This window comes from Balaenoptera borealis (assembly GCF_965194805.1).
Source record: "Balaenoptera borealis genome assembly, chromosome: 11".
In the NCBI taxonomy this organism is placed as follows: Eukaryota; Metazoa; Chordata; class Mammalia; order Artiodactyla; family Balaenopteridae; genus Balaenoptera; species Balaenoptera borealis.
In genome coordinates this window covers 85,463,527-85,487,081 of record NC_138868.1, presented here as the reverse complement: position 1 = coordinate 85,487,081, position 23,555 = coordinate 85,463,527, and the positions used below count along the sequence as shown (strand labels likewise).

The 23,555-nt window shown below is 41.4% G+C and overlaps 1 long non-coding RNA gene across 1 annotated transcript; it reads right to left on the bottom strand.

The window, feature by feature from the left end:
- Window positions 1-5,163: 5,163 nt before the first annotated feature.
- LOC309606204 lies at window positions 5,164-23,514 on the bottom strand. Its single transcript, XR_014231698.1, has 2 exons — window positions 23,449-23,514; window positions 5,164-10,139 (listed from the first exon to the last, which is right to left on the bottom strand). It is a non-coding gene; the product is annotated as an uncharacterized lncRNA (long non-coding RNA).
- Between the last annotated feature and the right edge of the window lie 41 nt (window positions 23,515-23,555).

Genomic DNA, 23,555 nt, shown 5'->3' with positions numbered 1-23,555 from the left:
CATATATGGGGTTTGCAAATATTTTTTCCCATTCCTAGGTTGCCTTTTCATTTTGTTGATTACTTCTTTTGCTCTCCAGAAGCTTTTTAGTTTGGTGTAGTCACATTGGTTCCTTTTTGTTTTTGTTCCTTTTGGTTTTGTTGTCATACCCAGAAAATCATCACCAAGACCAATATTAAGGAGCTTTCTCTTTATGGTCTCTTCTAGGAGTTTTAAAGTTTCAGGTCTTACATTTAAGTCTTTAATCCATTTCAAGTTAATTTTTACAAATGGTGTAAGATAAGGGTCCAGTTTCATTGTTTTGCATGTGGGTATCCAGTTTTCCCAACACCATTTACTGAAGAGACTATCTTTTCCCTGTTGAGTACCCTTGGATTAGTTGCCTGTATGTGTGTGGGTTTATTTCTGGGCTCTTGATTCTGTTCCATTGGTGTATGTGTCTGTTTCCATGCGAGTACCATACCATTTTGATTACTATAGCTTTGTAGTATAATGTGAAATCAGGAAAAGTGTTGCCTCCAGCTTTGTTCTTCTTTCTCAGGATTGCTGTGGCTTTTGAAGTCTAGTGCAGTTCCATACGAATATTAGGATTGTTTTTTCTATTTATGTAAAAAAAAGTCATTGGAATTTTGATAGGGATTGCACTGGATCTGTAGATTGCTTTAGGTTGTATGGACATATACTCTCTGAGTGAGACGTGTATGTAGGTGATTTGCCTAAGACTTATTAAAGCAAAACAAAAAAAGTCAAAGAAACTGTTACATTAGAAAAAACTAAACGTGTAGAGTATGGGCAGCTGATGTATGCTCGGGATGATCCAGGTCAGAGAGGTGGGTGAGAAGCAGCAACTACAACAGACAAGGATGATCCTCCCTGTTTACCCCTCCCCCGGGGCCCATTTTATTCTGGGCTGCATCGTTTAAATTCAAAACACACTTTTGATATAGGGCCCTTGTAGCCATCTTGTTGTGCTACTCTTCACAACCCATGAGCAGGGTCACAGGAAACGGTAAACAGGTCTGGCTTTCCATGTCACCACTCATACAAGCCAGTGCTTTTCCACACTTGATCTACAGATCACAGACAGGTGAGGATTATGAAAAAAACAAGAACAAAGCTTTATTATAAGTTATGAACACAACACAAGGGTTCTGGAAGGAAAACAGGGAGGGGGAGGAGTCAGCTACAGGCAACAGGGGGCATCCCCTTGTTCCAGGACAAGCACAGAGTTGTGCTTGATGCCACAGAGGGGGAAAGGACAGGAAGGCTGCGTGACGCCGAGGCCCCCGATGGCCTGGGTCTCACCCCGCAGCGCACTGTTGATGCGCCGGAGTACTGCTTCTTTCTCTGAGTCTACATCTTCAGCGGTCACCCAGAAACCCAGCTCAGGGGGTAGCCTCAGAGGCTCCCCTCGCCTGTGCGGCAGCAGAGGAATCCTGCGTTTTTGGGGCCTGGGACTGTCAGATGTGGGTGAGCAGTTCGTCCTGGTCCGTTTCTGCCCTCTTGCTGCCTCTGCATCCTTGTCAGGCTCGCTTTTGCTCTGGGAAACCACTGGAGCTGCAGAGGGCGATGGAGGGCCCTCCTCGCTCCCTTTCTTTGAGGACTTCTGGGGCAGCCCTTGCGGTATAGCAGGACCCCTCCTTCTTTGCACTGGCGGGAAACCTCGGGTGGAGCTATATGAGCTCGTGATGGCATTTCTTTGGGGGCAGGAGCTCATATAAGAGGTCTGGAGTTTCCTTTTTTATCTGTTTCTGCACTCTTGGTGTGGAAGTTTCTCTGCAGATGTCCAGGCCTGGTTACGAAGAAAGAGACCCCCAGGGGCCTAAATGCAGATCGTGCACCCCCCAGTGCCATCGGGGCCGCTTCTCTGGTCGTCGTTCCTCCCTGTGACTGTGGGGACTTCCTCCTGCTTGGCCATCCCTTTCCGGCTCTCTCCCAAGGCCCTCAACACCGTCTTCTCTGTGCACCAACTACTGTTCGGGACACATCTGGGTGTCGTGGGTGGCACTGGCTGCCCCCGCGCCACACTGACAGTGACTGTGTCCACTGCCGACACTGAGCTGCGGGACATCGTGGAGGTGTGAGCACCCATCAACGCCTTCTTCCGATGGCCTCACCTGCAGATGGAGATAAGGAGCCCCAGAAAGGAGCGCAGGGTCTGCGGGATGCTACAATGTGGTCTCAGAGACTCTGTAGCAAAGCGCAGATGCAGAGTCACTGGACAGACACTTGTGGGCTGGCCTGAGAGTGGATAGCGGGCCATGGACAGCTGGGTGACCCGGGCCGGCCACGGGAAGTCGGTGGGAGGGGGAGCGGGCTGGGGGCGGCCGAGCCCTCCTGGCAGGTGCTGGTCCCCCAGTGCCCTGGGCGGGAGTGAGGGGCAGGGCCTGCCTAGGTAACTGCCCCTAGAGAACTTGGGTGAGGTCGGTCCTTGGACAGAGAGCTGGGCTCCGAGCGCTCTCCTTCAGATTCCAACTCGGCCAAAGGCGAAGTGCGCACTGTTTGGCCTGTTGCTGGGACGCAGCTCTGGAACCTGTGAGCGAAGAATAGGCGCGCGTGCCCGGGGCCCACGAGGAACAGGCGCGCGCAAAGGTTCCAGAGGGATGGCGCGTGTGCGGAGGACGCGTGAGGACCTGGGGCTGCATAAGTGCTTCCAGATCTCCCAGGGTCTGTGGGTTGCAGGTGTTTGCCTTGAGGGTGATGAGCTTCTTGGCAGGGCAGCTGCCCCTTCTCCCCTGGCCGGCTCTAACTGTACAGGATGGGTCCCCGGCCACCAGAGCGGGAAAGCTGAAGAGCAGGGTACCTGGCTCAGCAGCCGCCGCCCGAGGTGGCAGCTTTGGCATCAGCGCCTGTGCGTCCACCTGCCCTCCCGCCTGGTGACATTGGAGGGAAGAGCTACTAAGAACAGAAGTGCAAAAAAACCCCCCAAAAAACCCAGAAGCGCCTAAGCCACCCAGATCCTGCTGGGGTGACAACTGAAGGGGCAGCCAGGGCGGGCTGGGAGGGACATATATACCAGGCCCAAACCCAGAAAGATCTGAAATGCACGAGTCAGAATGGAAGTGTAGAATCATCCTTGGGCTTTGGGCTGAGCTGGGAGTATAGCCAAACTTTTCAAGGTCTCCAGCTCCACCTGCAGTTTCTTCCACGCTGGGACATTGCCCCAGAGTGGGGTTAAGCTTAAGGAGTCAAAGGAGGCATACATTTCCATCCTCTAGATCACTGCTCACCAAAAAATACATAATGCCAGGCACATATGTAATTTTGAATTTTCTAATGAACACACCAGGAAAATGAAAATGGTGAAGTCAACGTAAATAATAGATTTTTAATTCAGTATCTGCAAAATGTTAGAATTTCTACATATGGCAGGAGAAATGTGGTCATATTTCAAGGGCTCAAGAGCCACATGGAGCTCATTGCCTCCATATTGGGCAGCACAGATATACATCATTTCCATCACAGAAATATATATTGGACAGTCTGTTCAAGATATATACCCCAGGCTATACTTTCATTTATGAAAATAAGGAAATAATCCACTTCTTCAGGTTGGGTATTGAAAAATCTCATCTAGGCCCTGTTCCTAGGTCCTACGTTAGGAATTCAAGAAGGATTTCTGGGGTAAGGTTTTATTGACTGTGGAAAGAGCAGAAATAAACCAACTTAAATGCAAATGGGATATGTGGGTGCCTTCTCTGATTGGGCCAAGGATTCGGTCTACCTGCTAAATTATTTTCTCTCTCCAGTGGCTATGACCTCACATGTAGATACATCCAATGACAACTCGTGATTTCTGACAACCTGAGGAGTGTCCGAGGTTGGCATTCATTTCAAATAAAATCAGAAAACCTTCAACCTGACACATCTTTATCAACCTACTAAAAATCAAAGAGGAAGAAAAATCTTGAATGCAGTCAGTTAAACGTAAAAGAATACCAGTTTCAAGACGTGATTTCTCATCTGAAAACAGAGGCTAGAAGAGATCGGAATAATATCTTTAAACTACTGAAAGAAAAGAACTATCACCTCAGGATACTGATGTAGCCAAGATATCCTTAAAGATTGAAGGCAAAACAAAAATGAAAATAAAACAAAGGCTGATGAAGATGAAAGAAGACAAAATAGTTAATTATCAGGTGGCTAGATATAAAATCATGGGAAAGGAACTTCTTCAGGCTGAAGTGAAATGACACAAGAGTTCCTAAAGTTGGAACTTCAGGAAGAAAGACAGAGCCATAGAAGGGGTAGCATCTGGATAAATGAGATAGCTTAGTTTTCTCCTCTTAAATTCTTTTACTGTAAGTATGACTTTTGAAGGAAAAAATTATACCACAATCTCAGAAGGTCAATTCATGCTGAGGTATTACATATGACAACTATAACATAAAGAACAAAGGGTAAGAAAATCTATATTGCTGTAAGACTTCTGTAATTCATTTTACTTTCCTCAAAGCAAAAATTGCACCCAGGGACTTCCCTGGTGGCACAGTGGTTAAGAACCCACCTGCCAATGCAGGGGACACGGGTTCAAGCCCTGGTCCAGGAAGATCCCACATGCCGTGGAGCAACTAAGCCCGTGCGCCATGACTACTGAACCCGCGTGCCCCAACTGCTGAAGCCCGCGTGCCTAGAAGCCTGTGCTCCACAAGGAGAGAAGCCACTGCAATGAGAAGCCTGCTCACCGCAAGGAAGAGTAGCCCCTGCTCTCCACAACTAGACAAAGCCCAGGCACAGCAACGAAGACCCAGTGCAGCCAAAAATCAATCAATCAATCAATCAATCAATCAATAAATAGATAAAAATTAAAAATTGCACCCAAAAGAGTTAAATAGGGAAGGAAGATGATATTGAAGACTACTGTAATAAGGGGGAAAGGCCAGGACTCAGTCTGGGCTCAGCTTCACTGAAACAAAAGGCAGGAGAGTTTCTCAGTGCTGAGGTGGGGTTGATCTATGGGGTGCTTCCAGAGCATTGAGTTATTCCTGAGTTTGCAATGGTTTTTCTCTGTGATTAGGACATCTCTGTGTGGTATTTAGTACCCATCAAAGTTAGGCTTCTACTCTCCCACAGAGACTGGGAAATATATATGGTAGAATGAACCTAAAAGTCAAATGTAACCACTGTTTCTCAATGTTGGCATTTTATGTGTTTTGTACTTGCTTTCTTTTGTTCATTCCAAGTTTGGAAATGTTTGAAAATACACAAGAATAATGATAAGTGTGGTCTTTACTTCTCAGGAAATCACAAATAATTCATATACAATCTTAATATTTCCCCTTCTTATTGTTGTACCACAACTCATATCAGTTTCCTTTGTTTTATTCTTTGTATGATGTACAGTCAAGTTTGCTTGCTACAGTTTCATGATTTTTTAAAACTCTGCACTTGTTTATTATTGCAGTTTTTAAAAGTCCATCCCACGGTAAAATCTCTAGGTACAAAAAAACCCCACATGTGTTTGAAAGATAAACTCGTCTTTAGAAAAAAAAATCAGATTTTTTAAAATGAGCATCAGAGGAGACAATAAATAGAAACTAATTGGCCAAAATGGGTACTTTCTAAATCAGAAAACCTTGGCATTTATATATTCTGAAAGTGTTGACTTGAAACAAATAGACTACTAGATATTTCTTCAGCAAAGACAGGTTTATTCGGGATCAGCAGAGAATTGCAGTTCAGGGTCGGCCACCATGGTGAGCTTCGTGTAAGTCCCCAAGCGGCAAGGGAAGGAGAATGCTTTTATAGAGGGGACAAAGAAGTTGGGAGGGCTCTAGTCAAGAGTTCACGGCTTTTCACTGGCTGAGTCTTGCCAGGAAAGAAGAGGAGTCTTTCTTCTTCCTGTTGGGCTCTGCTATGGTCACAGGGCACGAGAGCTCCCCCTCTGGTCTCCCAAATCTATTTAATTGAGGTTTCCCTTTATTAATTTTTTACACCATGGTCAAGCTTTGAAAACAAAGGCTTGTCTTCTCTAGGCGTCTTTGATGAATTAAACAATGGACAAAGTAACGTACAGTACGTCTGTCTGGGTTATAAAATAAATATGAGTGGATAAACACCACCCACTTAATCAATGAATAAAATTACATTATTAATTCACAATTTTTTTTTCAGCTTAAAACAATAGCCATTTTTTATAGGAGATTATTTATTTATTTATCTTTTATACAGCAGGTTCTTATTAGTTACCTATTTTATGCATATTAGTGTATATATGTCAATCCCAGTCTCCCATTTCATCCCACCTCCACCACCACCATCCCCCTCCTCCCCCGCTTCCCCCTTGGTGTCCATACGTTTGTTCTCTACATCTGTGTCTCTATTTCTGCCTTGCAAACCGGTTCAACTGAACCATTTTTCTAGATTCCACATATATGCGTTAATATACGATATTTGTTTTTCTCTTTCACAATAGCCATTTATTATCACACAGTTCTGTAAGTCAGAAGTCTGTTCTGGCTAACCTGGGTTCCTTACTCAGGGTCTGGAGGTATGAGGCCAGCTGAGTTCTTTTATTGTTTTAGATGACACCTAGAGGACCAGGAGAGTGTGGGGAGGATGGAAATCAGGAGAAAATATAAAGGAAGTCAGATTGATTTCAAATTATTACATACAATTGTCTATCAATCCAACGGTAATTGTTTGTTGTCTACTTTTTGCTGGATATCTTTGTATTTCATATCCAAAATCAAGGCCACAGACTCAGCTTTCTACTAAGTTTGTCTCATTAAGGAATTTTTAAGACCACACCAATCCAAATAAAAATGGTAACAGATTCTATTAGAAATGTTTATAAATTGTCCTGGGAGAGCAACATAAAACAATGTTTTGTCTTGGGACAAAAGGAACGGTTCCTAGAAGAAGGAGCAGCTGATCCAGGCATTGGGTGCAGCGGAGTTTTGCCATGTCACTCAGGGTGAAATGTCTCCGGGAAGAAGGAAGGCTGAACATTTACCTATGAATTTAAACTGCTGTAATTTTTAATAATCTTGTGAGGAGCAGATAGTCAGGATATCCTATTTATCAAGAGACAGACATGTCTACAAAACTGAGCCGTCACAGGATCAGACGGGTTCTTGCTTTCTGGTGAGCATTTCAGAAAGTAGAATCTAGGAGGCAGGAAACCTGGATCAGAACAGGGAAGAGCCAAATCCTTTCATAGACTTTGACATAGCGCCGCCTAGCGGGTAGCTGTGAGATGGCTGGAGCCTTTTATGATTACTTCATTAATCAAATGTTAAATATGTCTGCAACTGTCACTCAAGAACTAAAGCCACTCCAGGCTTTTTATATTTGAAGGAAAAAAGCCAAGATATGTGGGAAAAAAATTTTTTTTATATTTATTTATTCATTTTTGCTGCACCGGGTGTTAGTTGCTGCACGTGGGATCTTCAGCTGAGGCACCAGGGCGTCTTAGTTGTCACCTGCACGCGGGATCTAGTTCTTCCACCAGGGGTCAAACCTGGGTCCCCTGAATTGGGAGCATGGAGTCTTACCCATTGGACCACCAGGGAAGTTCCTGTGGGAAAATGTTTAACAACAACAACAAACTCTCAGATTTCGTTGAGGGTTCGGTAGCACGGATAGTTTTTAAACGTACGATTTATGACCTTCCCATATTTTGAATCTCAAAAACACTGAAAATGAGTCATGATTTTTGATCCACCTACATTTAAAAATTTCACTGTGCGGTAAAACACGATGACAGTAATAATAGATTTCTTCTTTCTAGTTATTCATTGGCAATAAAATGAAAGTGACTAGTCTATCTCATAGGATGGGAATTAAGCACGGCCAAATCCCATCTCACCTTCCCTTCTTACTACATGATTCCTTAGTAAATAGGTTGTGTGTCCATCAACCTGGACCCACATATTCTAAATAGTTGAGGTAAACCCAGTGAGAATTTATATCAGGTATTAGTGAAGGGTGAATATTAATCAGTAAAGCTGAGGGTTTTAGGTCTTAAGAAAATATTAGTGAAATTAAAATGAGAGTTTTACCTACCATTGAGTAGTTTAGAGATTAAGCATGAAGTTTTTACAAATATACATACATACGCACATATATATATGCAGAGTAATATTAATGAAATTAAATGTAAAGGTCTGATTTTATCTAAAAGCCAAGAAAAAATTATAATTGTTGGCCATAGACAATGTTCTTGAGATTTATAAGTGCTCAAATACAAAATTTCTGAAAATGCAATTCATTTTGAAATTTTGGTTCAATGTTGAATAAAAACATTTGTGGTGACCTCTTAGTCATTAGCAAATCATATTTCTGCCAAAATTAAATCAAAATACGATCAGATTAAAGAGGTGAGGCCTGTTGTGAATAGGGTGGGAAGAGGATGCTTCAATATAAAAAAGCCCCTTGTAGGTGACTCTCACTCCAGAACTGAGTCACTTTAAGAAGGAGAACCTAGTAAAGGAGAGGTGAGTCTAATCTTACGTAATTTCTTTTTTACCTCTCAGTTTTCTACAAAAGGCAAATATGACAGCCAAAGTTTGGGGAATGGAGTAATTTTTTTTTTTTTTTTTTGGCCGCACTGTGTGGCTCGTGGATCTTAGTTCCCCAAACAGGGATTGAACCTCAGCCCTTGGCAGTGAAAGTGTGGAGTCCTAACCACTGGACAGCCAGGGAAGTCCCTGGAGTAATTTATTAATACAGTAAGTGTTGCCGAGGCCAGCTCAATCCCAGACCTAGTGTGTACACTTAGGGACCCTTGGGTCCTCTGCTCCAGGAGCTGTAGGCAGGACTAGGTTTCAACACCCAGGCTGGAGAGATGATGCTCTTTTTCCTTAATCAGATCCTGGTTGGAGTCCTCTACCACATGGTGAATCGAGTTTCCCCCATTGACTGATTCAACCTCTCAGCTGCTGCTGGGAATCTGAGCCACAGCCGAGTAGGACCAGCTGGCGGAATTTGGAGGATCTCTGAGTCTAGACCAGGATGTCCAGTAGAATGTAACCCACATATCTAATTATAAATTTTCTAGTAGCCACATTAAATGAAGTAAAAAGAAACAATTCAAAATAATTTTAATCAACAAAATGTTATCACTTCAACAGGTATTTACACTGATGATACAAACATTGTTTAAAAGATCTCAATGAGATAGTTTAAATTTGCTTTTTCTTATTCTGTCTTCAGAATCCATTGTACATTTTTACACTCAGAGCACATCTCTGTTCAAATAAGCCACATTTCAGATGGACAGTTGCCACCTGTGGTTGGTGGTTACAGTACTGGACAACCCACGTCTAGTCCATTCACCAACTCAAGTTGAAGCTAAATGATGGATTGAGTCTTTCTTTCCTTTCCTTTTCTTTTCTTTTTTTATATGTAATGCATCTCTCCATCAGTGCACTTAACTTTTTTAAAAAATATATTTATTTATTTATTTATTTATGTTGGCTGCGTTGGGTCTTCATTGCTGTGCACAGGCTTTCTCTAGTTGCGGAGAGCGGGGGCTACTCTTGGTTGTAGTGCGCGGGCCTCTCATTGCAGTGGCTTCTCTCATTGCGGAGCACTGACTCTAGGCGCACGGGCTTCAATAGTTGTGGCATGCTGGCTCAGTAGTGGTGGCTCACAGGATCTAGAGTGCAGGCTCAGTAGTGGCGTACGGGCTTAGTTGCTCTGGGGCATGTGGGACCTTCCCTGATCAGGGCTCGAACCCGCATCCCCTGCATTGGCAGGTGGATTCTTCACCACTGTGGCACCAGGGAAGTCCCTGGATTGAGTCTTCATTCTAACTAGCATTCCAAATATCAGAAGTTCTGGGGCAAAAGTCAGTTATATTTATATTTATACTTATATTTATATTTACATTTTATGTCATTACCTAGCACGATGGATGGCACATATTAGGTACCTGATATATCTATACAAGTAAAAAGGATAGCGCCCCAAGCACTAATGGTCATTCAACTCATGGAAACATCTTGCTCATTTTTCCACAGAAAGTGATTATGGCTAAACATTTTAAAGAAGCAAGTAGAAGTCTCATCTGCCTAGGTTATCTTGAAAAACTTACGTACCTGAAATGCGGATATGTCTGCTGCCTCTGGTGCATCAATTCAACACAGAGGGAGTCCCATGGAAGCGTTCATTGTGCCCGTTCTGCTCTGTGGCCACTGATAATGAGACCAAGACAAATGGTCAGTTGACGAAGCTGGTGTCCAAGATCAAGGACATGGAGCCCCACCTGAGTAATGTTCCACAGTTTAACCCAAGGACGCTGAAGCTACAAGGGGAGGCATCTGTCCTAACTACTCCTCTCCACGGAGGACCCAGGAAGAAGCAGCTCTGCTAAGGTCTCCATTAAATATGGGCATTATTTGAATCCTAACGCCTAAATTTTTATCCCCTAAACAATGGTGTTCCTCACCCTGAATATGAATTAGAACCACCTGGAGATTTTTAAGAGGATATAGTATTTAGGTCATGCCTTGATCTGTGTTGTTCAATAGGGTAGGCACTGGTTGCCATTAAGCACTCAAAACAGGGGTAGTGCCATAGAGAAATGATAATATTTTGGATATATTGAGCTTAATACATATCTTACTGAAGTCGTTTTTGAATAAGTTTACAAGAAACTTTAGAATTACACCTGTGACTCATGTTCTATTTCTATTGAGAAGCACTGCCTCAACTATGGCTTCTCAAACTTGAATGTGCATTTAATTACCTGGAGTCTTCTTAAAATGCAGATTCTGATTCTGGACTGGAATAGGGCTGGACTAGCCTGAGAATCTGCATTTCTGACATGAGCCCAGGATGATACCTCTGGTTCCTGACCACACGTGGAGAGTAGCAAAACCGGCACTGTCTGAATCTGCAATGTTTCTGAGCCCCCAGGTGATTCTAACCCACACTGGGTGTGGGCAACCGCTGTGATGGATGAATGTATGTTTGGTAAATATCTCAGTCCACAATATCACTTGTGAGAAAAATGAATTGTTGATTTTCTAAGCGAGTTTACTCTTTGCTCCATGCAAACTTGTATTGGGGATAGCAAAACCAGTCCCAGACATTTTGTCCTTGACAACCCACAGTCTGACTATCAGACATGTCCCAGCATCTTCCAGTGAGCCAATCATCAGAGAACCTAACAAAGTGATTGGCACTGTTCTAGACAACAGGGGCACTTCTGAAGCTTCCTGTGGCTCCATCCACAGTCTTGTTAGAATAAGCAGTTCTGCTCCAGACTCTGATAATTAGGGCTAGCTGGAGATGCTGGCAGTCCAGAAAGCCATTCTTCTCCAGTTTCCCTTCTCGTCTGAGCAAGTTCTAGCTCTAAGTTGCCGTCAAGGTCCAAAGGCATCCCTACTCATGCCCAAGGAAATCTCTGATTGGCTGGGAAAGATGCCTCTTGCTCTGTCTTGACGTTGGCCAAGATAATACTTTTAATCGGTTAACAGACCCTAAGTGTCTCAGATGAAAGGTACTGTAACGGGAATTGCCATCGTTAACAGCATTCCATACAGGTAACTCTTGACTGTTCCAATTTCTCAAAAATCTGGACACTTTGACTGCCTCTAGAACATCTCTAGGGTGTGTAAAAGAATGAAACAGACCTGTACAATTTATTTCTCAAAATATACACAGAAATATTTTGTACATACAAACAGGGAAACCTTATAAATAATGTATGGGGAGAAATGTAATGTCGATAACGGAACTACTCATTTTGAAAGACAACACTGTCACCAAGTGTCCCCTCACCAAAACTGACTGGGAATTTTTAGGGGCCGCCAAACCAGAGATGGAGATTTATAGGAACCTGGGATGTTTGAAAAATGGTTTTGGACGACCTCCTTGAGGAAGGCACAAAGCATCATCCCAAATTGCAAAACTGGCTCCAGGCTGACTCCTTGTGTCCTCACTCTTTGCAACGTGACATTCCAACTTCTCCCATCAAGAGGCAGAGTTGATTTCCCCACCCTTGAAGTTAGGTGACTTGCCATGGCCAAGAGAAGGCAGCAGAAACGATGGTGTGCCAGTTCAGAGCTAGGTCCCATAATGCTTCTACTCTCCGTCTCGGAGCCCTGCTACCCCCATGAGCACAAGCCCCAGTTACTAGCTGGGGCATAAGAGGCATATGGCCCAGTCAGGCCCCCAGCCTGGCTACAGCCAGCCCCCAGCTGACCCCACAGGTGTAGCAGCAATTCCAGCCATGATAAGCAGGGCTGTGAGGAAGAATTAAGAACATAAGCGTATGCTATAATTTATAAACCACTCTGTCAAGCTACGACATTATGTTTCAAAAGCATTTTTGTTATTTTGAATCCCTGTGTGGACATATTGAAAACAGCACTCCAATGATTGTTGGAGAGCAAAGGATGCAAACTGAAATTGAGACTAAAATATATTAGTTTATTCAGATTCACATATTTGTATAAATTACTAGAAAATCATCTGAAGAAAAACAGACACAAATGAAAAAAACAGTCCAAAGAACACGGGTGAAGAAATATGTCAATTTATCACCAACTAGTACATCAAAGATGTAATGGAAAGTGTATGTTTGGTTCTCTGTATAATGCTGTATAATTTTCATCACAAAAGGATTATTTGATTTGTACATACTTGGAAGAAAACAAAGCATTAAGATTATCTGCTGGTGTGAAAACTGGCCCCTATACACAGGGGGCAACGAGAGACTGAAGAAAGAGGCAGCCCGCTCCAGACTAGTCAGTGGCAGTTTTAACAAGCAAGGGAACCTGCTTACAAGGCTTGCCTTGGTCAGCTGAAAGACGAATAGATCTCAGCACCCACCCGCCAGGATCTTGAGTTTACACAGAGACCTTAACAGGGTTCAGTCACGTATACTGTCCACATGGTCTCAAGAACACATTACTCTCTCAAGGCTGAGTTCTTGAAAATGGTTCCCACTGTGGGAATGGTGGGCAGAATGTATATTCCAAGGTCAGGGGAGGGGGTGAGGAGTCTCTGACTGCCCGGGTCCAGCTCTTGGGTCAACTGGCGGTTATGCCCTCTCAATGGCCTCCTCTGACATTTCAGCAAGGAAGGATGCCAGAAAAGATAGCCTAGGGCAGAAACCACTCAACTTGTTATCATGAATGCCAGGGCAACCCAAGCAAGTGGATATACAAGCCTACGTAGGGCCTGGAAGTAGGAAGCATTTGGGGACTACACCTGGGCTGGTACTGACCTGCCTCCCCAAAGGGACAAGGAGAGCAGAAAACTGGATGGAGTCAAGAGAGAGAACAAAGAAAGGCAAGGCTGGATATGGAGCAACGTGTGGATCCAGGAGCATGTGTCTCAGAACTGCCGGGGCTCTGCAGACCAGCTGCATCCCCATTCTCCTTGACCCTCATTGGTATAATTAACTCAGGGTGGGCTCGTTCCGGCTGCCAAGTCATTTCCACCTGTCCATGGAGTTGACAGTTACTTGCTCACAGTGAACCAACCTCCTTGGACCTAACAGCTACTGCAGGAGGCGGTAGTGGAGAGCAAGGTGACGACAATGACCAGATGCGAAGGAGGAAGAGACGCTCAGTGGACCGACTGGGGACTGGGTGGATTGATGGTGTGGGGTTAAGTCTGCAGAGCTAAAGGGGCCAGATGTAGAAAAGGGAAGGGGAATCATGAGGATATAGTCAAGCCCCATCTTATGGATATTTCATCCATATGTTGTATACAAATTCCATTAAATTTGCTCTGAATGAAAAAGAGAGAACAAAATTATCCTTTAAACCATGTCAGTGACTTTATTTACCATCTCATTTGATGAGCTCATAGCCCAGGGTAAGAGGGAAATGGGAGCTGTGCGTCTGCCATCTCTCAGGAAGTCTCAGGACTCAGAGGCCCCTCACAACCAAACTACCTCACCTTTTGCACTTTTCAAGCAACGTTATTCCTAAGTGCGGGTCACCATCTTCCTCGGGTTCTCCAAGAAACAGCAATCTCTCCCAATGAGAGAGGAAAAATGGGCTACTTTGGCTTTTTGAGGAACAATATGTAGTTCTCCAAAATGGTACATGCCTGGGGGATTTTTCAAGAAAATTAACCATCAGTAGTGATTTGTTTGTCTTCACATAACGTATGACCCAGATGTGCCGAGAAATAAGAAAAGTACGAACGAATCAAGGGCAGCTGATCCAAGGAGGCATGGGGCAACTTCCACAGCCTACGTGGAAAGCTAAAGAAAGGGAACATCCAGTTGGTGGGAGCTGAAGACAGGGGCCAGTCCTCCTTGGGCTCGGGATGCCATCCTCTCTTCCTACATCTTCACGCTCTCCTTCTCTGTTGGCCCCTCCCAGCCAGAGTTAAAGAGCCACAAGGAAATGCCCGCCCCCACTCTATTCTCCTGTCCTTCTATCCACCCCTCCCTTCTTTCCCTTTGCCATCAATTTCTTGACTTGCTCCCCATTGCTCCCCTCCCATCTACACTGCAATCTGGTTTCTGCCCCACTACTCTCATGAAACTGATCTCCTTGAAGCCCCCAATGATTTCTAAATTGACAAGTCCAGGGGACTACTTCTCAATCTTTATCTATGTGACCGCCAAGCCGAGTTATATCTTAAACAACGTCTCTGTCTTGAAAATCTCTTCTCTTGGCTTCTGCACCACCTTTCCTTTTCTATTCATGAGACTGATCACAACCAGCACTGCAGATTCCATCGAATTAAGGATGCTGTTGCCTACATGTGTGAATGAGCTGTGAGTAAAGTACTGAAGTAGAGGAGACCTAAAGTGAAACGTCTTCATGAATGTCCGTGTGGCTGAGCAGCAAGTTAACCTTTCATAGATGCGCTAAAGAAGAAGAGTTAGGTTTTATTTTATTTACTTTTCCCTGGACTGTGTTGAATGACTATCATCTACAAGTTCAGGCTACGTTTTACTGAGGATTAACGCACTGGGAGAGCTGAGAGAAAACTGAACAGTAGAGCTGTCTTTTTCTTGACCAGTTCACTTTACTTTCCCAAACTCTAAGTCTCTCCCTAATTCTTTCTCCTTTTTATTGTAGGAAAATGAACATAACACAAAATTCACCATTTTATCATTTTACAATTCACTGTACCATTCAGTGGAATTTTACTGTCACAATGTTGTGCAGCTATCACCACTGCCTAGTTGCAAAACATTTTCATTACCCCAAAAGGAAACCTACACCCATTTTAAGCAGTCATTCCCTATTTCCCTCTCTTCCAAACCCCTGGCAACCACTAATGTATAATATTTTCCATGTGTATGGATTTGCCACTGCTGGACATTTCGTATAAATGGAACCATACAATATGTGGCCTTTCGTGCCTGATTTCTTTCATTTAGTTGCATCCATGATGTAGCAAGTATCAGTAATCCATTCACTTTCATGGCTGAATTCCCTGATCCTGTTTTCTTCATACTGTTTGAATACAAACTTTAAAATATGTTGAGGGTGAAGCTCTGTTTTAATGGCACATCTATTAGGCCAATTCATTTAAAGAAGGTGAAAATGGAGATATTGTTGTGAAATGATAGTCGTTGAGAAGCCTCAGCCAATTTGATAATGAAAAGTTTGGGAAATGTTGCAAAAAATTGTCTGCTTTATATTAAAAGCCTTTTAAACAAGGATTCAGGAGATTGTCTTTTTCTTGCAGGTAACTTAAATGAGGCAGAGGGAAATAACTGCCTTTTAAAACAGATTTTGAAAGGATTCTATTTATTCTTAATAGACAAATGGGAGTACAGGTAGTTCACATCCAATATGGACTCCCTGTTCAAACACTGTTTATCGTTCTAGCCACCACTATCGAATTATATTTCTTGAGAGTAAGGCAGCTCAATTCCTGCGTATCACTTTTTAAAATTCATCTATCAAATCCATTAATACAGTACAAATAAGAGATGTTCATGTTTAAGTGCAGTTCAAATATCAGCTATAAAGAACCCCCAGTAAGAAAAAGAATCTTATATCTCTTGCCAGAATGTGGTCAGCTCTGGGGTGCTTTGTTAGCTGAAAGACACATTCATTGTTAAGAGGATAGAGGCTGTTTAAGAGGGATGTGAGCCAAAAAATTTTAACTACATGTATGTGTTAAGAACAGTGCTAAGTTATCTCATATTCTGTATCAGTCAAGGCTCACCATTTTACATATGTGAAAAGCAAAGTTAAAAGTGTTTTAGTAGGGCTTCCCTGGTGGCACAGTGGTTAAGAATCCGCCTGCCAGTGCAGGGGACACGGGTTTGAGTCCTGGTCCGGGAAGATCCCACATGCCATGGAGCAACTAAGACCGTGCACCACAACTACTGAGCCTGCGCTCTAGAGCCCATGAACCACAACTACTGAAACCCACGCACCTAGATCCCATGCTCAGCAACAAAGAGAAGCCACCACAATGAGAAGCCCTCGCACTGCAACAAAGAGTAGCCCCCGCTCTCCGCAACTAGAGAAAGCCCGCGCACAGCAACGAAGAGCCAACGCAGCCAAAAATAAATAAACAAATAAATAAATCTATTTAAAAAAAAAGTTTTAGTAACTTACTAAAAGGCACACAATCAGTAAATTTGAGCAAGAATTCAATCCCAAATCTGTCACACTGAAGTTTAAGCTAATACTTGAGATTAATAAAAACAGCACTAAATTAAAAGTTGAGATATTTTTTATTTCATACTCTTTCACTAATGCTCTTTGGAGATAAATCATTTCAGTTATATGGGCCTTACTTTTCACAACCATAATAGTTGGAAGCTTGACTAGATGATCTGTATGTAGTCTTCCAATTCTAAAATGTTCCCCTAATTTGGATCCCTACAATAATTGCCCTTGCAATACATGCATGCTGCTACCAAGTAGCAGTAGAGACTACTAGTTCCTTTTTTATCCAAAGTGGGGAGTGTATTTTGACATCAGATTTATCCGTCAATAGTACAACCTGTTAATAGAACTATAAAATAACAAAATAATCTGGTATTATTTCCTGTAAAGCAGAAGCTTTACATTGTGTCTGTGTATCGTATCAGAATCATCTGTAGGTTTTTAAATATAGAGGAAATCCAGAACCCATTGAATGAGAATATTCAGAGACAGGACTTGGACATCTGGATTTTTGGGCTCCCATCATTCGCACATTTTATTTCATTTTATTTTTTGCCTATGTACAATATTTGTCACATCCTCTTGAATCTTTAAAAGTTTCTTTTTGTTTTAAATTTTAGAATATTCCATAATCTTCACCTACTTTCCATAAGGTGTTATCTGTTAGGTTTATTCGATCTTGTGCTTCTCCTGGTTAAGACTTCTTTTTTTTCTTTATTTTTTTCGGGGCCTTGCCTCATGGCTTGCAGGATCTTAGTTCTCTGACCTGGGATTGGACACCAGGGCCCCAGCAGTGAAAGCGCCAAGTTCTAACCACTGGACCACCAGGGAATTCCCAAGACTTCTGTTTTAAATGACTTTTTTTCCCACTCTAATTCATTCCTGGGATCAGTTTCATGTTTAAACATTAAAGCAACCTTGCATTACTAGAATAAAGCTACTTTGATTGTGATATATGATTGTTTTACATACCATGGATACAGTTTGTGCTTCTGTTTACACGTATTGCATGCATGTTCAAAAGAGAAACTGGCCTGTGATTGTATTCTTGTAATATTCTTTTTACTTTTGATCCGAAGCTTATGTTGGCCTTATAAAGATTTTGAGCAATATATACTTTTCTGTTTCCTCGAAGATTTTTATGTAAGATTACCAATATTTCTTCCCTAAATATTTGGAAGAATTTACTTGGAAAGCCATTTATCCCTGGAAATCATTTTCTGTAAAAGTACTTAATTATACAAACAAATTTTGGAGTAGATACAGGTTTTTTAGATATTTTTTTCTTTCTTGGGTTAGTCTTGTTAGGTTGCATTTTTTAAGAATGTGTAATTTTGGATGAATTTTCAAATTTATAAATATAAAATTATCATAATTTTAACAGCTTTGTTGGGATGTAATTTACATACCATAATTTCAACCCTTTAGTGTATACAATTCAGTGGTTCTTAGTGTAACCACTAAAAGACTTGTGTAACAATCACAACCATCCAATTTTAGATTTTTGTCCCCCCACAAAAAACCCATTACACATTAACAATGTTTTTTTCATTCTCCTCAACCATCTCAGCCCTAGGCAACCACTAATCTACTTCCTGTCTCTACAGATTTGCTATTCTGGGCATTTCATATAAATTTGACCATACAATATGTGATCTTTTGTGAGTGGCTGCTTTTACTTTACATAATGCTTTCATTGTTCATCCATGTTGTAACATGGATCAATATTTCATTCTTTTTTATAGCTGAATGCTATTCTATTGTACGGATATTCCACATTTTGTTTATTCATTTATCAGATTGACATTTGAATTATTTCCACCTTTTGTTTTTAGAAATATGCTTCTCTGAACATTCACGTACAAGCTTTTGTGCAGACATAAGTTTTTATTTCTCTTAGGTATATATTTAGTAGTGAAACTGCTGGGTCATAGGGTAACTCGATGTTTAACACTTGCAGGAACTCTCAAGCTGTTTTGTAAAATGGCTGCACCATTTTACATTCCCACTAGCAATGTATGTGGGTTTCAATCTCTTGTCTTATAGCCTAGCATGTCGTCTATGCTGGAAAATGTTTCACATGTAGTTGAGCAAGATGAGTATTTTACTGTTCGGTTGAGTGTTCTGTAGACATTTATCAGGTCTTGTTAATTCATAGTCTTGTCCAAGTCTTCTATATCATTGTTGATCTTCTGCCTAATTGTTCTATCCATTATTGACCGTGGAGTACTGAAGCCTCTACCTAATGTTGTGCAATTATCTATTTCTTCCTTCAATTCTTCATGGATTTTGGTATTTTCTTCTTCATGTATTTTGGTTTTATCTTATTCAGGGCAAATATGTTAAAAATTTTTGTATCTTCCCTTTTTTTATCATAAAATGTCCCTTTTCATATCTAGTAACTTTTTTGTTTGTTTTAAAGGCTATATTTTCTGGTATTAGTATAGCCACTTCTTCATGCTTATGGTTGTTATTTGCATGATGTATTTTTTTCATCCTTTTACTTTGTACACATTAGACTTTTGAATCCAAGGAGTGTCTCCTATAGAAAACATTTTTTTAAACCCAGTTTGACAATATCTGCCTTTTGATTGTACTGTTCAATTCATTTACATTTAGTTTTTATTATTGATATGGTAGTATTTATTTCTGTCTATCATTTTACCTTTGGTTTTCTACATGTTTTATGTTTTTGTTTTTTGTTATTGTTGTTGTTCCTCCATTTTCCTTTTATATTAAGTGGATATTTTCTACTGTAACATTTAATTCCTTTAATGATTTTTAACCATATTTTTTGAGTAATGGCTGCTCTAGGGCTTATGTAATACATCTTGTCAGAATCTCTTCAGATGTATACTAGCTTCATTCCAGTGAGAAACAGAAACTGTACTTTTATAGAGCTGTATTCCTTCCCCTCTTTTTTGTTTTTGTTACATTTCTATATGTTACATACTTAACAACATATTATTATAATTATTACTTCTCACAAGCTTATCTTTTAAAGGAGCTTAGAGAAGAAAGTAGAGCAAATAAATATTTTTGAGTTTGTTGGGTTAATCTATTTACCATTTCTGGTTCTCTTCCTTTCTTCCTGTGGATTCAGCTTATGATCTACTGTCATTTTTATTCTAATACAGCTTTGTTCTCACTGCCTTCTTTGTGCCATATCATCAAATATATGATATTTCTTTATGTTATATACAGAACAATCCAAATATAGTCATATTGTTTATGCACTTACTTTTTAAATTAGTTAAGAGAAGAAAGGAGAAGAAATTTGAAATTACATTATCTTTTATAATTCCCTACACAGCTGCTCTAGTCAGCATTCTTTGTATTGTTCTTATGGCTTGAGTTACTGTCTGCTATCATTTGAAGAACTTCCACTAGTATTTCTTGTGAAGCCCATCTGCTAACAATGAATTCACTCAGTTTCTCTTTCTGTTTCTGGGTTATGGTACAGTATTGATGATAAGTTGTGGAGTGGTAGGAAAAACTAAAATGCGATGTACTGTATGATGTATGTTTTACTGAAGTGGCTTGGTCAAATTATAATGATTTATGATAGAAATCACCTAAAGCAAGCATCACAATTCTCCAGGAATGTTCTGTAGAATGCTGATGTTAATGATGAATATGTGAATCCCAAATCTTTCATTTGTATTGACCTTATCTCATTAATTCTTCTCCCAACAATGCCAGAACTAGAGTTGAGTTCTAAAGTGTACCTTCCTCTTTTCCCATAGAAATGGTCCCACAATTTCAGAAAGTTCTCAAAGGTGAAAAAGTGCACATGACGTTTATCACGTTTGCAAATGCCAATGAAAATGCTAAGGTAACACTGTCCAAAATGCAATATTCTTCTGTGAGAGCACCCAACTTCAAACAAATACACATATTCTAAATACAACTTAGATCTGTGACATGTTTTGGCCAATGAAGTGTGAGCAGACATGATGGCCTTAAATGAGCAGCAGAGGCCTTAAATGGGCTTGTGCAGTTGGGCTCACCTCTTATGTTTCAGTGAACTTTGTGAGAAGACAGGGCCTGGGAGCTGCGGCCTCACAGCAGAGTTCCAGAGGAAGATGTGTGGGACAGACCTCAAACTGACACACAACATGGAGCAAAGCCAGCCATCTAGAGTTCTAAAAGAGAGCCACTGCAGCTAGCCCATAGGTCCAAGAAAAATAAATTCTTGTTTATGTAACTGAGTTTTGGGGCAATTTGTTCCAAAGCATTATCACAGCAAGAGCTGACTAACACAGCATCCTCCAAATCATTGTTATGTAAATGGCTGCCACCATGCCTACATTAAGGCAATTGTGTACTCAAATTGTGAGAATTCTTGAACTATTGGTGCCTCTCCAACACAATGTACATGGCTAAATTTCCACAAATAAGTTTACTAATATACCACAAAGATCTCCCTAAACTTTTATTAAATGTAATGCAAAGTTCTTTCTTTTCATTTTCTGCTTCTACATAGTTAAAATGCTTTTTATCAATGTAAAATGGCTCTTGCTGTTTGGCTTCTGTGGTTAGAGTCTTTTGAACTCTTTGGCTTTTCAGCTCCTAGGCTGTAAGATTTGAATCAGCAAATGCCCCAAGGAGAAAAGCTGCACTAAATGTCAAGCTTACGTCTGTGTTTCCCTTCTCTCCAGAACTTGGCCCACATGTCTTGGTGTCTCTCTAACATTCAGATGCCAAGGAACAGATGTTTTCTTACTTTATCCAGGTTTTCTAAAATTTCTTTAGACTTCACCTGATCTTATGTTATTAGTGAACTATCATCTCAATTACCACTAGGAAGAAAATTTACAATTTTTAAAGAAAAGGGAACCCTGGTACACTGTTGGTAGGAACGTAAACTGGTGCAGCCACTGTGGAAAACAGTATGGAGGGTTCTCAAAAAACTAAAAATAGAACTATCATATGACCTCACAACTCCACCCCTGGGTATAAATCCGAAAAAACCAAAAACATGTGTTTTCAAAAACATGTATTGGAAGAGATACATGCACCCCAATGTTCGCAGCATCATTATTTACAATTACCAAGATATGGAAACAACCTATGTGTCATCAAGAGATGAATGGATAAAGAAGATGTGGTACATATAACCAATGGCATACTACTCAGCCTTAAAAAAGAACAAAATTTTGTGATTTGCAGCAACATAGATGGACTTGGAGGGCATTGTGGTAAGTGAAATAAGTCAAACAAAAATAAATACTGTAGGATATCACCTATATATGGAATCTAAAAAATACAACAAACTACCGAATATAACAAAAAAGAAGGAAAGTCACAGATATAGAGAACAAACTACTGGTTGCCAGCGTGGAGGGGGAAGAGGGGGCAATACAGGGGTGGGGAAGTGAGAGATATAAACTACTGGGTGTACGATAGGCTCAAGGATGTATTGTACAACACAGGGAATAGAGTCAATATTTTGTAATAAATGTAAATGTAAAGTAACCTTTAAAAAGTATATAAAATTTTTTTAAAAAAGAAATCATACCGAAAATTGGAAACAATTTAAATGTCCATCAATAGGAAAATGCACATATAAATTATTGTATTTCCCTACATGGGAATCCTACATAGCGAGGAAAGTACGTGAACTAGACACATCTTTACATGTCAGCATGGATGAACCTAGCAAAGATAACACTAAATAAAGCAAGTAACAAGAGAAAACGTAGTAGAATACTATATGCTGTTTAAGAATACTTAAAAATGTAGCCTAAATATAAAGACATCCATGGCAGTGATGGAGACCAAGTTCAGAAGAATGGTTACCCAGGGTCAGCTGGGGAGTGGCTGTGTTTGGGAAAGTGGTCACACCAGACTCTTCAACAGGAATGGTAATGGTTCACTTCACACGCTGGCTGGAGGATGGAGGAGTGTCTGCGATGTTATAATGTGACCACGCTGCATGTAAAAGCCATTGCTGACCACATCTAGGGGATCTGATGCGCGGGAGCTGGTAGTGGGTGGAGGCATCCAGAATGTGGTGGTAGAAGAGGAACGTTGTACACGTAACGCCTAAGGCCTGACCAGAGGAGGACCACTGTTCTAGAAACTGGACACAAATCCAACTTCTACGGCCAATGTTAAAAGACAAACTGAGGCATATTTAAAATTTTAACACTTTATGTGAGCAAAAATAGATTCAATTCAGGCACCACAAAGAGGAAGTGGTGAGGAGCACTCCAGCCACAGGAGCTGCAGAGATTTTTATTTTAAAAGGGCAGAAGCAAAGCAAGGAAATGACTGATTTGCTATAGCTTTAAAGCCTAATTGGTGGTTTGTGACTGGTCGTCCTCAGCTGTGTTCATCACCCTGAGGCGCTGACAGGCTTAGATTTTGATTGGTTTATGTAGGAGGCCGCATCACTAGAGCCACCGCAGGCTAACGGCCTCCTTGCAGGGTTAATTTACTAACACCAAGGGTCTGAGTCCTTCCTCTTACTCAGTCACTTCTCTTCCTACGCCTCAGTTTCTCTTCTGTAAAGTGGATATTCTGTAGTAAATTCTCTGTGGAGGTGTCAGTACAAAACAAAGTGATTATTAGTAACCACGATCATGTCCTGAATGCATGGAACACGTCACCATTTGCCAACCACTGTGTCAAGTCAGCAGAAACTACAGAAATAAGAGCTCTCCGCAGAAATTCACACACCCGTGCACCAGGTAACAGACCACAGTTAGACGTTCACTCAGCCTTTCATGGGTCCCTCACGGAGTGCACGCTCTCTCCTGGGCGGGGCGAGCACAGACACTTATCGGGAGTTCAACTACTTTTAAAATGTGTTGATACAACCATGTCTCACTTCTGTTTGGATCAGTCAGCAAACGCTTTTTGGAAACCCCAAATTCTCCACACCTCCTACCTTTCGCGCTGCCTTAGTCTCGAAGCTCCCGTCCCTGCTCCTCAGGCCAGGTCCCCATGGGAGGCGGGGCTGCGTGCGGACGCAGGGCGAGAGCACTGACGTCCTTG